Source organism: Parus major, chromosome 2, assembly GCF_001522545.3.
Source record: "Parus major isolate Abel chromosome 2, Parus_major1.1, whole genome shotgun sequence".
Classification (NCBI taxonomy): domain Eukaryota; kingdom Metazoa; phylum Chordata; class Aves; order Passeriformes; family Paridae; genus Parus; species Parus major.
The window spans coordinates 39,660,474-39,676,450 of NC_031769.1; the positions used below are offsets into that span (position 1 = coordinate 39,660,474).

The following is a 15,977-nucleotide window of genomic DNA, read 5'->3' on the forward strand; positions in this document are numbered from 1 at the left end:
ATCACTGCAATTTTGTAGAGCTTGCGTCTCTAGAAAGCAGACAGTTTTCCAGGAAGTTTTGAAGGATTTTTAACTTTTGTGGTTTTGAAGAAACCATGGATATTTAAAATACTTGGAATTTGTTTAGTCTTATGTCCAGAGTGCTAGCTATGAATTTCCAACATAGTATTGGTATTGAAAAATGGGACGAGGTTTTGAAGGGAGCAAGGAATTGTGTATATTTATTGCACAGAAGTGAAAACGGCTTCCTGGGTGAGCAGCACATTTGTAATGAACAGGCTTTACTGGGGTTTGTCTCCCCTGTGGACCCAGGTGTGATAGCAGATTGGAAGAGATACCCTTTCCACTGAGCTGACTTCTCTGATCCCTTGAGATGATGCTTGTGAGGAAGAGGTTGTAAAGGATTTAGTATTATCAAGTGTGTGAGGTCTTACCTCACACAGAGAATCAGCATGGCTTAAGGGTGTCTGGAGCCAGACCAGAGGCAGGTATGGATTGATATGTAGGCATGAAGTCTGTGTTGTTTCATGAGATATCACTGGTTCAAATTTCGGACTCTGTAATTCCTCTAAAAACCATTTTTGATCAGATAGTACCAGATAAGTTGTCACCATTTCTATTTACCTTGTACATAGAAATGAATAACTTGTCATTTTCTGTGTCACATTGTTATGGGATAAGCTCAATAAGGAAAAAGAAATAAAACTAAATACTTCAAAAACCAGTTCCCACTGCTCCAGTCTGCTGTGGTTAATGTCAAAAGGACTTTGGCCATTATTTGTTCCTGGAGAGTCATAAAGGATATTATAGTCCTTTATAGTATGAAGAGTTAAAACTTTATTTTTCACTTGTGTTTTCTTCATAAATTCCTGCTGTTGAAAAAAATAAACAACTAACCCCAAAGGCCTGTGTCTCACAAGAAACCTCCCCTGAATATTGTTTCTTTTTAACATAACATTGCTGGTTCCTCTTTGCAAAAGTCACAGATCTACAAAACTCCAAAAAAAACCCAACAAAAACCAAACTTCAGAGAACGAACTTCAGTGCCTTAACATCGTACTGACCTGTCAGCTGTCTCCATTACTTTGTTCAGGATTTTTTTCTTTTTTTTAATTTAAGAGAAAATCAGAGAAATTCCATAGTAAATACTAGAAAAAAAGAAATCTAGATATTGGACATTGCACAACATTTCCTCAATTTCATATCTGCCTATACATAAATAAATGGACTATATTCTTTAAAAAAGCAGCATCTCTTGTAAACCTGATGAACTAGAGACCAGTTGAATGCCAGCAAGGTTTTAGGCCAGAAAACCAAAGAGCCCAGGAACTGGTGTTATATCAGGTGTTTCAAGTAACTATAATTCTCAGAGTAAGTCTAAGTAGATTTTTTTGGAAGGAAAATCGTTTTGATATGTATATATGTTTAGTATATGTTCCATTTATTTTCATATTTAATTTTCTCTATTTATAAAGAAAATTCTTTTCTTCCCTTCTTGCTTGGCCAAAAAAGTCTAAGTCCTGCAAGTCAAGATGGTGTTTAATGTCTTTTCTAATGAGTTGCATTTTCAAGATTGGCACAGCTTGTGGGAGTTCACCAGGCAGTTCACAAGTACCCCAACTGCATAACAAATTTGCTACCATAATAACCCTTTGAAACATAGAAGTGGACAAATTGCTCAGGTCCCTTGGTAGCAAGGAGAACAGGGACTGTGGGTAGATTTAATTTCACCTAACATTAGCCATCCCCAGTTAGATGTCTCAATTAAACTGCCTGCTTAGCCTTTCTCTCCAGTGAGTGGATAGAAAGAGACAGGTACTTCCAGACAGTAAATCATCCCATCTCAAGATACTTTTCCAGATTAATGGGATGAATTGCAATGTCCATCAGAAGACTTTGTAAGTTTATTTGAGTGTAGAACAAGTCATAAACTTTGCCTTTGCTATCAGAATATATACTCTTCTTTTTTTCTGCTTTTAGAAATATTGTTAGAGTAATGACACTTGTAATTCTGGACTCTTCTTTTCTTCCATAAATTTGAAGTGTGGCCTTATCTTGAAGCTCTCCTTGACTGACTGAGGAATTATTTAGGTACTGTGTATGTTCTTGGCTTGTATTGCATGCAGTTAACTGGTAGCCCAAGAATGAAATTGTAACACATATTTCCATGAACTCTCCTGTTGAGCAATGCTCCATTGTATTGATTTCCATGTATTCTTCTAAAAGTTTAGGGTTTTTTTCCTGGCTTCTTGCTATGTTATCTACTGTGTTCAGTAGTAGGGATCTTCTGAGAAAACAGTTTTCCTGTGAGCTGCATATAAAAAAAGCATCTTTGCACATAGACTGCATCATTTGCTCTTCTTTTATTTGTGCCACTTTACTGCTATGAGAAGTACTTTTTTTCTTGGTCTCACTGGGAATTGGAGGCAGCTGGCTATGTGCTTGAAGCATTGCACCTGAATCTACATGAGATTTTCTCCTCTCACACTGATTGCTGCCTGGGCAGAAATGTGCAGACCACCAGCTTTCCTCTCCATTTCTTTTCTTTCCATTTCTCCATTTCTTCCTCAGGTACAAAGCTCACACATCCAGTTTCCAGTTTTATTGCCTTTGGAAGGACAGTCTGCTGGGATTTTTAAACCTTTCTAAAATTTTCAGCAGAACTTTGTGGTCTTTTAAAACAACTGGTGTCACCTGCAGCTCAGTGAGTTTGACCTCTCTTCACAGAGGGCGGGGAATGAGGGAAGGGGCCAGGACATAAGGAACAGCTTGGATGAGCAGGTAATTAAGGCAGTCAGACTTAATTAGTTTTTAATAGTTGGGAGGAGTTTTTGTGTCTGCATATGGCTGAGAGGTAGCTTAGGAAGCAGAGATAAGCTGGGAATGCAGAATAGATATAAAGTTAGTTAAGAGAGGGACCTGCTAGAGGTTCTGGAAGTGTTGGTGGCTGTTTGGTTTAGGTGGTTTCAGTAATGCTGTTAGGGAGCTCTGCAAGACCAGGGAGGAAGTTTATGTCCAGGGCTAATTGTGCCAGAGGGAGCATTCTTAAATGTTCTGTGTTTGTGCTCCTTCTTTCTTCCTCAAAAGGAGGAGTGATGTGGGAGGTGATTTTAACTGAAGAAAGGGACATGGCTTAAATGGCTGAATGCAGCTTGTCTTCTCCCTGGTAAAATAGCTTGTGAAAATGCAACACCTTGAGATCTTTGAGGTGAAAACTGTATGCAAAAGCTGCTCATCCAGCAGACCTTGTGGTCTGGCTTATGACCTTTGTTGCTTGGTATGAAGAGTCATATTCTTAGAGGTAGGTGGTTGTCTAATTTCTAGTGGTTGCAGCAAAATAAGGGTGAAGGTGTGTACATTTGGATTTTGTTCATGCATAACTTTTTAAGTCACTCTTTTAAAATATTTTCACCAGTGAGATGAGCAGGGCTTGTGGGCTGGCCTTCAGGTTTTTTCCTGTTGCACTTCAGAACCTGGACAGAAGCTTGGATGAAAGTATTTTCTAGATATTTCAGAATCTATTCTGATTGCTCTGGTGCAGAAGCTTCTGTGTGTGAGCAGTGCAAGCCTTTGCTCTGTAACACAGTAGTCTGGTTGTCTTGGAACATGCAAGTGAGCCTGCTTCTAGGTCTGTGAATGGAGAAAAAAAAAAAAAGCCTGGAAGGATAATAAAAGTTGATCTTAGATCTTTTATACTACTATTTTCAATTTTTTTAAAGTGCCTTCTTAATCATATTGGAAGATCAAAATCATCTTATAAATACTTCTGAAGCTCTAACCTTTTATTTTTTGTAAAGTTAATAAAAAAATAAATAATCTACTGCCTTTGTCTTGGGACGTATTTTTTTGCTTGGTGTTTGTCCTGGAAAGGATTTGCCTGTTTCTCTGTAATATTGCAGTACTGTTTCTCTGTGGGATATTTATCTTTTGGATGTCCTTGAAACTGAGACAGAAAAGTTCAAGAGAGTGATTGCTGTGTAGGAAATGTACCTTTTAAAGGTACTGGAGTAAGTAATGAAACACAAGACTGGTGTTTATGGCTGGTATTAAGTTGGGTTTAGAAGGAGGAAGATGCAGTTTTACTGGATGATTCTAAAGGCAGACATACATTACATATATATTAATTAAGAAAGGTGTGCAGTGCTTGTGGAAAGGCATCTTGTTGGAAAACACCTTCCAGGTGCTTCTAGAAAAAACTCCAGCTATCTCATTCAATTATTCAACTTGTTATTCAGAGATTGCCCAGTCATTCTTCTGAAGCAGATGCAGACAGTTTTTCACAAAGCTGAGACCAGCATTGCGTGCACTTTGTCTTTTCTGAAGTTTCTATCAAAAGCAAGTGTTATTCTGTTATATGGTGTATCTGTGCATTAAAAATGCTTGTCCTTGTAAGGGTGGTTAGGAGAAGATAAATGCACTATACAGTAATGCTAATAATTAAATTTGTAAAATAACTGCTTTTTGATAGACTAACACACAAATACAATTCCAGCAGTGGCTGTTTCTCATTAGTTGGAATGACATGCCAGCTTTAGAATATGTAATGATGTATAAGCCCTGGTGGTTATAATTGGCATAGAAATGTACTATATCCTTGGGTGTTAAAAGCCATAAGCTATTTATTTTCATACTTACAAAGAATGTACTATATTGTGGTATAAATCTCACATGGATTGTCATAATTGCATTTTTTTAGTAATTTATGTCCATATGGTTCAAATATGAATCTGTCCCCCTTATTAGCATCCTGCTGGTGACAGAATGTACTGATAAATTAGTATCTTGTGTCTGGAAAGCCTGGTTGAATTCAGATCTCATGCAAAAGAAACTTAAACCTAACTGGTCTTCCTGACAAAAGTAGCCTTGTTGTCATGAAGATTATGTAATACATGAGCTTGTATAGTAGTGATATGCTTGCAACAAACTTGGTTGTTGGCTGTGGTATCCCATGGGTTTGTTTGGTTGTTTTTTGTTTGCTTTTTTATTTTTTGTTTTCTAGAAGCATCAAATTCACACAAGTAAGGGATAGATTTGAAGGTCTCTAGCCTAAACTGGGAGTAGATGGGGCTGAAGTTGATGGTGTAAAATAATTTTGAAGCCAGAGATAATGGGCAATAAAATAATTGATGGACTTCTATTAGATGTCATATTACATTGATTCTTCTGCACTATGAAAGGATGTTTGATTGTAAAGTCTATGTGTGACACACATGATTTGGAATTATGCTATGGATGTGAAAGTACATCGTATGGTCTTTTTTCTTAGGGCTTTGGGAAAAAAAAAATTAGAGAAATGGGTGAAAGAAATGTAGGTATAAATCATAAAGACTGTTTTTCTTTAAAAGAGAGTTGGTATATCAATAATCAACTACATATTCCAAAAATATTAAAAAATGAAACTTGGGTAAGGTAAAGTGGTTCTGAAAGAACAATTCTGCTTTGTTTTGTTTTGGCACCTTTCCTTCGATCCTTCGAACACATGAGCAACACCATGTGTCACTGATCTCCACTTGAACAGTGAGCCATTGACCACAACTCTGAGTGTGATCCCATTGCCAATTCTTTACCTGCTGGTTGATCTGTCTGTCAAATCCGTGTCTCTCTGACTTAGAGACAAGGGTCTGGTTGGGACAGTGTTAAAGGCTTTTCACAAGTCCAGAGAGTTGATGTCAGTTGCTCTTCCTTTACAGCATGTTTGCTTAATCTGAGTAAATTATCTGCCTGATGGAGTAGTGCTTTGTAGCCTCAGTTTAGGTTGGGGTTTAGCATTTAAATATGCAGTCTAGGGGACAAACTACAAATTTAAGTGAATATTGAGGTCCTGAGTTTTGAAGCTGAATGAAGCATTGGCTGCAAATTCAGCAAGCTTCAATCTATGTGATTTTAGTGCAACTCTGCAATATTTGTGGCTTCTGGAAGCTCTTGTTTTGGGTTTGTTTTTTACTATAGGTGTTTACATGGTTGAGATTGGCGAATTTGCCTGCGTGTATGATGGACAAGTTGATGAATATTTGACATGTTCTTCTTTTATTTTTCAGAGACCTACAGCCAACAAGACTTCTGGTGCTCCTTCCTACAGCAGATGGTCCAGTTCACAGCCCCATCAGGTAATATGTCCTTGTCAAAAAGGATATGAAGCTCAGGTTGACACATGTTTCCTTTTAAAATGAATCTGTGAGGGGATCCTAGAGTGTTGCCTATCTGCACAACCCAGCTAGATCATGCTGGTCTCTGAGGTTGTAGCAGGATATCCTGTGGCAAACTCTTGGGTGCAGTTTCTCATGAAGGAGCTTGTACAGCTGTGCCTCCTCTAATGAAGTGGTGCCTCTCTGGTTTGTCAGGGGTGGTTATTGTGGCTGGATCACCCTATCCTTTGCATCTTGTCTCTTAAGCTACAAGTGTGTGTGTTTGATCTGCTTTGGCAATACATGAAATCACCTTCTCCTATGTTAGCCTTCCCCCTCCACTACCCCAGGGTTTTTTTGTGAGGTGGTTACAATGGTCAAAACTTCCAGGAAACCTGTTAATTGAAATTGAATCCAGAAACTCTGAAGTGATAGCTAGGAAACAGTATTATAATTAATGAGTCTTTATAAGAATTTGAATGGTATTCAGAGTTTCTGTTACTTTATCAAAATCAAAAGACTTTTTTGACTATAGACAAGGATTTGGGTTGTTTCTGTTATTAAAGGACAGTGTATTTCAACTAAACCAACTTTGTCTTTAAAAATTTTTCAGGTGTCTTTCAATAATGATCGTATTGACATTGCTTTCTTCCAGCATCTACTTTTGTTTTTTCCTCTTTCTACATACATTTAAAAAAACCCCAACACCACCAAAATCCCAGTAACCCACAAAACCATTTCCCCTTGACACTATGAAAATTCAAATTACTGTGGTGAACAAACCCTTGATCTGACATGCTGGATTTCCCTTTTGAAGGACATGGACATTTGTACACTAAGAGAGGAAACTTCCACTAAGTTGTGTTTTGGCCTCAAAAACTAAAGGGAAAGAAACCATGAATTTAATTTGTATTCAGATTAGGAAGGGGAAAAAAAAGTGGCTAAGTGCTTCATGGGCTATTAGCTACCTTTTTCACTACCTTCCCAGTGTTAGTAGTTCTGTTTTCACAAAGTATTTTGAGAGTTTTGTGCCTTCTCTTCATGTAAATATGTGGTTCTTTTGTTTGCAAAGTTTTCCCTTTTTTCTCTTTCACTTTTTTGACACTGAATTTTTACTGTTGAGGGTAAAAGTGAAGAATGCATATACAAAAAGTTAACTCTTTTCAGTGGTTGTTGCTTGCTTCATCCTAAGGCATTAGACAGTCAGCAAGAATAAGTTCTTGGAGTATAACTAATATGCATGAGCACCGTTTCCCTCTTCTTGTGTGTGTCTGCAGTTGTCTGTTAGTGGGAGACAAATTCCTAAGTCAGGAGGAGACCATCCCAACAAATCATATGAAATGCACCTTATGCTCTACACACTTGATTTCCTTTTTGAGAAGGGAGGGAAACTTAAGTGCATAATAAAGATTGTTTGCAGTGTTACAACCCTGTGAAACCACTAGCAGAGTTGAGGGATTAACTACCAGGAATGTTGCTTGAAAGTATGTCTAGGCTATCCAACATCTGCAGGAAAAAAAAATTATTCTAATGTATTAAAGCATGCCCCTGGTAATTTCCCTCCACATATATTGTACCTCTTATGTTTAACTCTCATTTTCCTTTGTCATTTCCACTCTAATATTTTCTTGTTCTTCCTTGTTTATTGTCAGCTTTTTTCTTCTGTGTTTTGGGTTTAATAAGCTTATAAACTTGCCTCATGGATATTATAAATGCCAGTACCAACTGTGAGGATGTATAGGCTTGCTGCGGTTCTGTTTGGGAGACTGGAATACTGCTGTGTGCTCTCATGAGCTGAGTGGCAAAATATTTGTATTGGATAAGAGATTTGTATTCGGCCTTGCAACTTGCCAGCATCTATATATAGTTTATTTAAACTTTCTTTTTTTTTTCTTTTTTTTTTTTTTTTTTAAGATGGCTTTCCAGGAAAGAAAAAGATTAAAGTTCAAAATTCATAGTCTGCATTTCTTTAGTCTCATGCAGTGAACCCAGTGAAGGCCTTTCTGCATGCATCTTATAAGAATCCACACACAAACCTAATAGAACTACATACCTGAGAGTTTTGATGCATCTAAGAAATGTTAAAAGTTAAATTGATTTCTTCCTTCTTTCCCCTGAGCTTTTCTTTTTTCATTTCCTCTATCTATGTGAAGTTGGAAGGTCCATTAAGTGAGAGATTTGAAAGGGTGGGGTCAGTGAGTCACAGAAAAGAACACATTTTTCCCTGACTTGTTTTACTTTGTGCTACCCAGACATGCTTATATTTTGTATTGGATAAACTGAAGCATGTTTATCTATCTCAAATATGCTCTCTGGGGAGTTCTTAAATAAGTTTCTATCAACTGATTGCTCTCATGGACACATGGAATTTGTATGCTCAGTTTTCTTTTTTATATGAAGCTGTTCAGAAAATAATGTTGTTTGGGTGGTTTTTTTTTGTTTTTTTTTACTGCCCCTTGAGCCTGGGAAAGTTTAGTTGCAGGGGAGGCATCTTTGAAACTTGATTTAGAGGTTCCTTCTGACTGCCCTGGGAAGGAGGCACTAGTAACTGGTTCAAGCTAGGTTTTTTCAAGCATTCCTCTTTCTCAATGTCAGAATAAGAAGCCAGTAATCTAAAAGTTTTGATTTTTTGAATTCAAGGAATTAATTTATTGAATTAAGGAATTTGAGGAGTGGGCAGGAAAGCCAAACCAAATCTCAGCTTCTGAACTGGCATCCATGGAGCTGCTGTGTGGGATCTTACTGCCTTCAGATGTACTAAACTGCCTTGAGGGATGGAATCAAGGAGGAGATGTAGATGCTAATGAACCAGAATTGCCTACACCATGTTCTTGGCTAGTGGCATTGCTTGATGTGTGAAGAAGTCTGCAGCAATTTTGAGAGAAGCTCTGAACTTAGTCCTTCTGTGGTACTCTGAAGGCTGCTTCCTGAAGTGCAAGTGGCTCTTACCACTGATGAAAATGAATGAGGAAGTGGCACTTTATCAGACATGATGATATAGCTATTTCTAATACTATGCTGCTTTTGCTGAGTGGGATGACAGCCAAGGCAGAGCTTCTTATAGTGATGGCAAATCCTTGCGTGGGACAGTCTGTCTGATGTTAGGAATCAGGTATACAGGCAGGCTGGGACACAAGGCACTCAGCTTTGCAGTTTGATTGTCCTTGAAAGCAGTTTTAACATTAACAATTCACTCCTTACTGGTAATGACTTGAGAAATGTGTGCTAGTAAAAATGAAGAAAACCCCTCTTTTTTCACTTGGAAAAAAAAGAGAAGAAACCACATATTTCAGATACCAGCTTAAAGTCAAGGCGTTGAAAGAAACCATAGATAAAGTGTCCTAAAAGAAAGAGTAATGGCATAACAATCCTCCTAATTTGCTATGTCCTATCTGTTAATGAGAGACAAAAAGTCAGTAGCACCTAGTCAGATCTCACAAATAAATCCACCTTGTATGCAGGTAGAAGATAGTGATAGGCTGATTTTTCTTGCTCATGAGCACACTAGGGAGCTGGTGAAATCTGACAATTCATTTGGTCTCTACTGTCTGCTGGCATCTTAGTGGCAATATTCCAGGTCTCTTGCACAACGGTTGTTAGCAAGACTATCTTTAGAAATGCCTAGATTATATTACTTTCTAGAAATATTCAAATGCCTCTTCAGTATTAGGTGCTAAATGAGCCTGCAGAATAATTGGCGTGTATTAAATGCCATTAAAAATAATATAGAACATTTCAGCATCTTTCTCCTCCTCATATCTATTAGCAAGGCATTAGTTTATGAGCTAATGAAGTAAAAAATGCGAAAAGCAAAACTATGTCCAATGGGCCACAGGACAGGAGGGCTCTCAGCTGTGATTCTGTAATGTTCTTCTGTCTGGCTCCTCTTCTGCTTTGTTTCAGAGTTATTGGTCTGACTTTCTGGTAGGGGAAAAACAAGCTCATTGCTTCTTTGCTGGAAGTCAGAGCTTTGTCCATTTCTGAACTTTGCATCAGTGCCTCAAGGCCAGAATGTGTTTTTTCTTCAATATCCTGCTCTTTAAACACAGGGATAAATACTGTATCTTAGTACAAAGTGGTTAGCAGTTTCTCATAGGAATCTGGGCAGACAATGGATGTTGATAAACATTCAATGTAGTGTCTATATTTTAAACAGCCAAAATATTTTACCTTTCTATATGATAGCTTATAATACAGTTCCTTTGTAACAGAGATGATGGAAATACCAGTATAGCAGTCAGGAAGGCAGAAGCTAGGAAAGGTGATATTCCAGCTATGCTGTGGCAGCTGTTTCACTGCCAATTTCACAATTTCAGGTCAGAGATTTCAGTATAAATAATTTCTCTCTCTTGCTTTGTCCCTGTTGTGTGTGTCCCTGCTTTCCCCTTGCCTTGTTTTTTGCCCTTGTATTCTTCCCGTGTATGTGTTGGAGCAGTAATGTGTTGATAAGAAGATAATTAGACAGGTGTCTGTTCAGTAGGCTTTTTCACAGCACACAAGGTCAAAATGAACCTTGTGATTAATTGTGCAGCATGAGGGTAGAAAATTTTATTTTTAGGAAGCCAAACTAGGTATGGCTTCTGGTAGCAGTTGGGATTGTTGTAGCCTAAGACACATCCAAGTGGAATTCATGAGTACTTGGAACAGGAAGATAGGTAATAGTGAGTTTCCTTGATGGGTTCTAGCAGGCTACTTGAACTCAAAGATGATTAGAGCAATGGCTCAGAAGATCCATTCCTGTGAAGAGAGTTTTCTTTTAAACTGGTGGAAGATAGCTAGTTCTAAATACTAAATAAAGCACAATAAATAGTAATGTATTTGGCTGCTTTGAATCTTGTTTGCTTTCCTTCAGTGCCTCAAGTCTGACTTGGAAAAAGTATTGAGAAAGTCACTGTCACTGTCTCCATGATGAGTCAGATCTTTGCTTTTCTGCTGAGCACAGCACACTGTGGCAGTAAACTTGAGGTTGTGCCTGTCCACTAGAAAACTTACTGAGAACACCAACAATTTTCCCAGAAGCTGCTGAACAGCTGTCAAGTGGCAACAACATTCCTCCACTGTTGACCTAGGTTTGAGCTGCACCAGTGTGCTCATCTAAATGACAGTGACTTAGTCGAGATACTAGGGTTAACCCTTATTTTTAAGGGCCAGATGAGATCTGGAAACTTTCCAAAGGCAAACCAGACAACCCAAGCCACAGAATATGTTCCTTCCTCCTGGTACTTGGTATTTACCCAGAAAAGGTAGCAAAATTCAATGGGCTTAATTAGACTTAATAAGGGAAACTTGCCAGTTTTACAATAAATGGAGTGAAAAATCCCTAAATACCTCCTTTCCCTAATATGTCTTTTCAAAACTAGGCATTCTGCTTTACCATACGTCATCATAGTATGGCAACATTGCATTGCAATCCTGGTTACATTTGGATAAGCACATGGAAAAACCAAGTATGCAATGCTAGAAAATGAATTTTTTGACAAGCCAGAGGGACTTGCTGAATTTCAACAAGCCTCTGTTAGGTTTATTTTAGATTACTCACTAAATTTGAATTTGAGGTGGAGACAGTGCCTTGCAAGATCAAATTTAACTAGTTAAACATTTAGAAGCGTAATTATTCTTTTGTACCTCATGTGTTGCACTAAGTTTGCTGAAAGTTTGGAAAATTCGAATGTCTGTGATCAGCATTCCAGGTCTGCTGCTCTTATTACATCCACATACATTATATGCCATGTTATGCACATGAGAGCCTTTTGGGATTTTTATCTACTATTGATTAAGATTGACCCATGTATTAAGTCAGTCTTTATTAGTAGCAGACAAAATATTAGCCACTCTTTTTTCTTGTGTGTCTCACCTCTCATACACTTGTCCATCTTTTCTGCTGCAGCTTGGTAGGTTCAGCTGGAAACCTGATGTTAAAGGTTCTGCTTTCCAAAGTTTGACGCTTCCTTGGTGAAATCTGTGAGCTGCTGCTTCTGGCATGATGATTTTCATAGGACAGTATAAGGGAAGATAAGAGAAGATCGAAGCTGGAATATGTTTTGTAAAGCCACAGGAATCTGCACTGGCAACCCCAACTTCACCAAGGTCATGGGCAAGGGCAGAGTTAATCTCAATGACTGCTTTGCAAGTAACAGGAGAGCAGGGCACACTGAGTTGGCTGCTCAGCTAAATGCATCGGTACACCAGGATGCGTAAGCTATTTTTATTGTGTGAAGATAACTCAACCAAATGAGACTCAGGAGGTGTCTGTTGCCAACCAATGTACAGCATAAACTTAGCTTTGAAAAGTTAAGGCTTTTATAAATTAAGAAGGGAACTAAATAAGGAGTCAGATTTTTTTTTGTTGGTTTTTTTTTTGTTTTAATGGTCAGTGGTAGAATACGAGTAAATATAAATGTATGCACTGTTAGGTGCTCATCCAAGGTATGCTACCTGTTGTCTGGACATAATCCCCAGGCAGCTGACTGAATTGAACATAAAGCATTTTTGTAAGCTCCAATAGGGTAAAAGCCTGTGCCTGGAGGGAAGCAATGATGTTTATAAGATCCATCCCCATGCTTTCTCTTAACTACTTGTGGAGAAATACTTTGTGTCTGACACAAACTAACACAGCAGGATGAAGGTTGATGGTATCTTTAAAAAGAATACAAAGTTTATATTTAAAAGAAGGGCCTGTATTTTATAGTCACTGTAAATGACAAAATGCAGGCTCTGTTCTGCAATTTGTGCATCTGGTACCTCTAGTCTACTCTGTGGGTTAGACATATATTCTTCACCAAGCATGGGATTTGGGCATTAGTTCCTAACACCTAAGTCTTGGTAAACCAATTATGTTAAATTTCCCCTGATTGTAGTGTATAAATGTTAAACTTTAGGTGTAATGGTTATGAAAACATAGTAGGATTCTTCCAAGACACAATATTGTATATTTCTCTTCTACAGGTGTGAGGAAGAAATAGCAGGTTTCCTTTCTCAGGAAGGGGAAGTTATCATTACTCTGTCAGATACCATTGGTATCATGTTGCACTTTCAAGTTGAGGTTCAGAAGATTCCATCTATAGCTTGGCTAATCTTAAAAAGCAGCATACAGGGGAGAAAAAAGGCTTTTCTTCAAAATTGTGTTTCTAAACAGCTGTTTGTTTTATATTTTTTTTTCCCCTAGGCCAGCAAAATTTTTGGTCCCTTCAACTGTTGTGTAATTCCTTTTGATGACAAACACCAAATGTATGTGTTGTGCTAAGTGTCTGCTCAGGTTTGTCTAGAGAAATGTGTGAGCTGGGCATGAGGGAAACTAACAGCATTTGTAATGACTTCTGTAGATGTAAAACGTTTCCAAAAGCAATCTGTCAGCTGCACTTATGTTGTCTCTCAAAACTATTTTCTTCTAGAACAAGAATTTGATAAGATTTAAAAAGATTGAAAATTATATTATTCTACAAATTTTTTAACAATAAAGACAAAATTCTCTCTGTGACACATATTGTATCATCACTGAAAGACACCCAACCTCTTTTGGAAACCTCAGTTCAAAACTGCAGACTCAGTTTGAGAAATCCCAAGGAATGTTCCTCTCATAAGTCTTTTTTGTCTGTTTGGCTTAGCAAGTTAAGCTTATTGGTATTTTATCTGTGAATGCTGACTGCTCCCTATTTGACTGAATTTAGTGAGGAAAAGGAAGGATGCAAGTTGGTTGAACCTTTCAGAGATGTGAGGTTTTAAGGGAATTGAAGTAATACAACAGAGGAGAGATGTTGGTAATGCCATACCAAAGGAAAGCATGAGATCACCCTTTTGTAGCCACTGGGCAGTTCATGGGGGAGAATCATAGAATGGCCTAGGTTGTGGAAGGAATCTTAAAGATCATCTAGTTCCAAGCCCCTGCTGTGGTCAGGAACACCTTTCACTGCTCAGAGTCCCATCCAACCTGGCCTTGAACACTTCCAGGCTTCCACAACTTCCTTGGACAACTTTTCCAGTGCCCCACCATCCTCACAATAAAGAATTTCTTCCTGATATCTAATCTAAACTTACTCCCTTTAAACCCATTTCCCCTTGTTCTCTCATTACACACCCTTGCAAAAAGTCTCATCTTTTTGTAGGCTCTGTTCGGGTACTGGGAGGTCACAATTCAGTCACCTCAAAACCTTCTCTTCTCTAGGCTGATGAATCCCATTTTTCTCAGTGTTTCCTAATAGGAGAAGTGCTTCATCTCTCTAATTGGGGTGGCAGTCCTCCTCTGGACCTGGTCTAACAGGTTGCTGTCCTTTCTGTGCTGGGGAGCTCACAGCTGGATGCACCCTATTTCCAGGTGGGAGAAGAGGGACAGAATTTTCTCCCGTGCCCTGCTGGCCACACTGCTTTCAGTGTAGCCCAGGACTGGATTGGATCAGATCAAGTGCACATTGGCTGCAAGTACACATTGCCAGATAATGTCCAGCCTCTCATCCACCAGCATCCCCCAGTCCTTCTGAGCTGGGCTGCTCTTGATCTGTTTGTTCCCAGTCAGTGTTGATACTGACCCAGGTGCAGCAACTTGCTCTTTTTAAACTTTGAGATTCCCATGGGCCCATTTCTTGAGCTTCTCCGGGTCCCTCTGAATGACCTCCCCTCTTTCAGATGTGTCATCTACCAATTCTTTCAGGGTGTACCCTTTGTCTATGTCATTAATGGAGAGATTAAAAACCACTGGTCTTAGTATGGACTTCTAAAGCACATCACTTGTCACTGATGTCCTTTAGGACTCTGAACCATTGACCACTACCTTCTGGATGCAAGAGTCCAACCAATTCCTTATCCACTTGTCAGTCCAGCCATTGCATCCACATCTATCCAATTTTGAGGGACCGATGTTATGGGGGACCATAGATGACATCTGTAGCCCTTCCCTTGTCCACTGAGGTAGTGACTCTGTCATGGAAGGTCACTAGTCAGGAAGGGCTTGGCCTTGGTGAAGCCATGCTGACTGTCCTCAATCATCTCTTTGTCCTCCCAGTGTCTAACATAGCTTCTAGGAGGATCTGTTCCATGATCTTGCCAGGCACAGAGATGAGCCTGGCATGGGTTGCAGGGTCATCCTTTCAACCATTCTTTTCGATGGGTGCAATATTTTCCCTTTTTCCAGTCACCTGGGACTTTACCTGACTGCCATGGCTTTTCAAATATCATGGAGTGTCCTTGCAATTAGCCAATTCCCTCAGGACTCTGGGATGCATTTCACTGGACCCCACACACTTAGGAACTCAGGTTCCTGAGGTGGTGGTGAATCTGTTCTTTACTTGCAGTAGGAAATGTGGTCCCCAACACTCTCTCCATCCACCTTAGAGGCATAGGAAGAAAAGTTGTCATTGAAGACAGAGACAAAAGAAGTTGTTTAGTACTTCAGTATTCTCTTCATCTGTTTATTGTCAGTTTTCCAGTATTGTTCATTGGGGAGAATACACCTTCTTTGAACTTCCTTTTCTGTTTAACATCCTTGTACAAGGCCTTCTTGTTCCTCTTTGCATGTCTTGCCACGTTCAGTTCCAGCTTCACCTTGGCCTTCCTCACCACATCCCTATACACCCAAATGTCATCTCTATTCCTCCCAGATTACCTTGTCCTTGTGTCCACTGTGCATTTGCTTCCTCCCCTTTAGCTTGACCAGCAGTTCCCTACCTGGCCATGTGGGTCTCTTGCCTTCCTTGACCAATTTCTTGCTCGTGAGGATTGCTAGCTCTAGGACTCAATGAAGACTTCCCTAGAGGTCTAGCAGCTCTGTTCTACTCTGTCCCTGAAGGCAGGGGCTCCTATTGGTTATCTTTTTAAAGAGCTGGAAGTTTGCCTTCCTGAAGTCCAGGGGCCTAACTTTAC

General features: G+C 39.1%; 1 long non-coding RNA gene across 3 annotated transcripts in view; it reads left to right on the top strand.

Moving 5' to 3' along the window:
* Positions 1 to 2,841: 2,841 nt before the first annotated feature.
* Positions 2,842 to 15,977, top strand: part of LOC117243876 — a 113,801-nt gene continuing 100,665 nt past the window's right edge. Inside the window, exons 1-3 of one of the 3 annotated variants that reach the window (XR_004495826.1) lie at positions 2,843 to 3,301; positions 6,039 to 6,107; positions 12,013 to 12,454. This is a non-coding gene — a long non-coding RNA (uncharacterized LOC117243876). Of the gene's footprint in view, positions 3,302 to 6,038; positions 6,108 to 12,012; positions 12,455 to 15,977 lie in introns of those variants that run through there. The other 2 variants (XR_004495825.1, XR_004495824.1) reach the window with 2 other exon arrangements.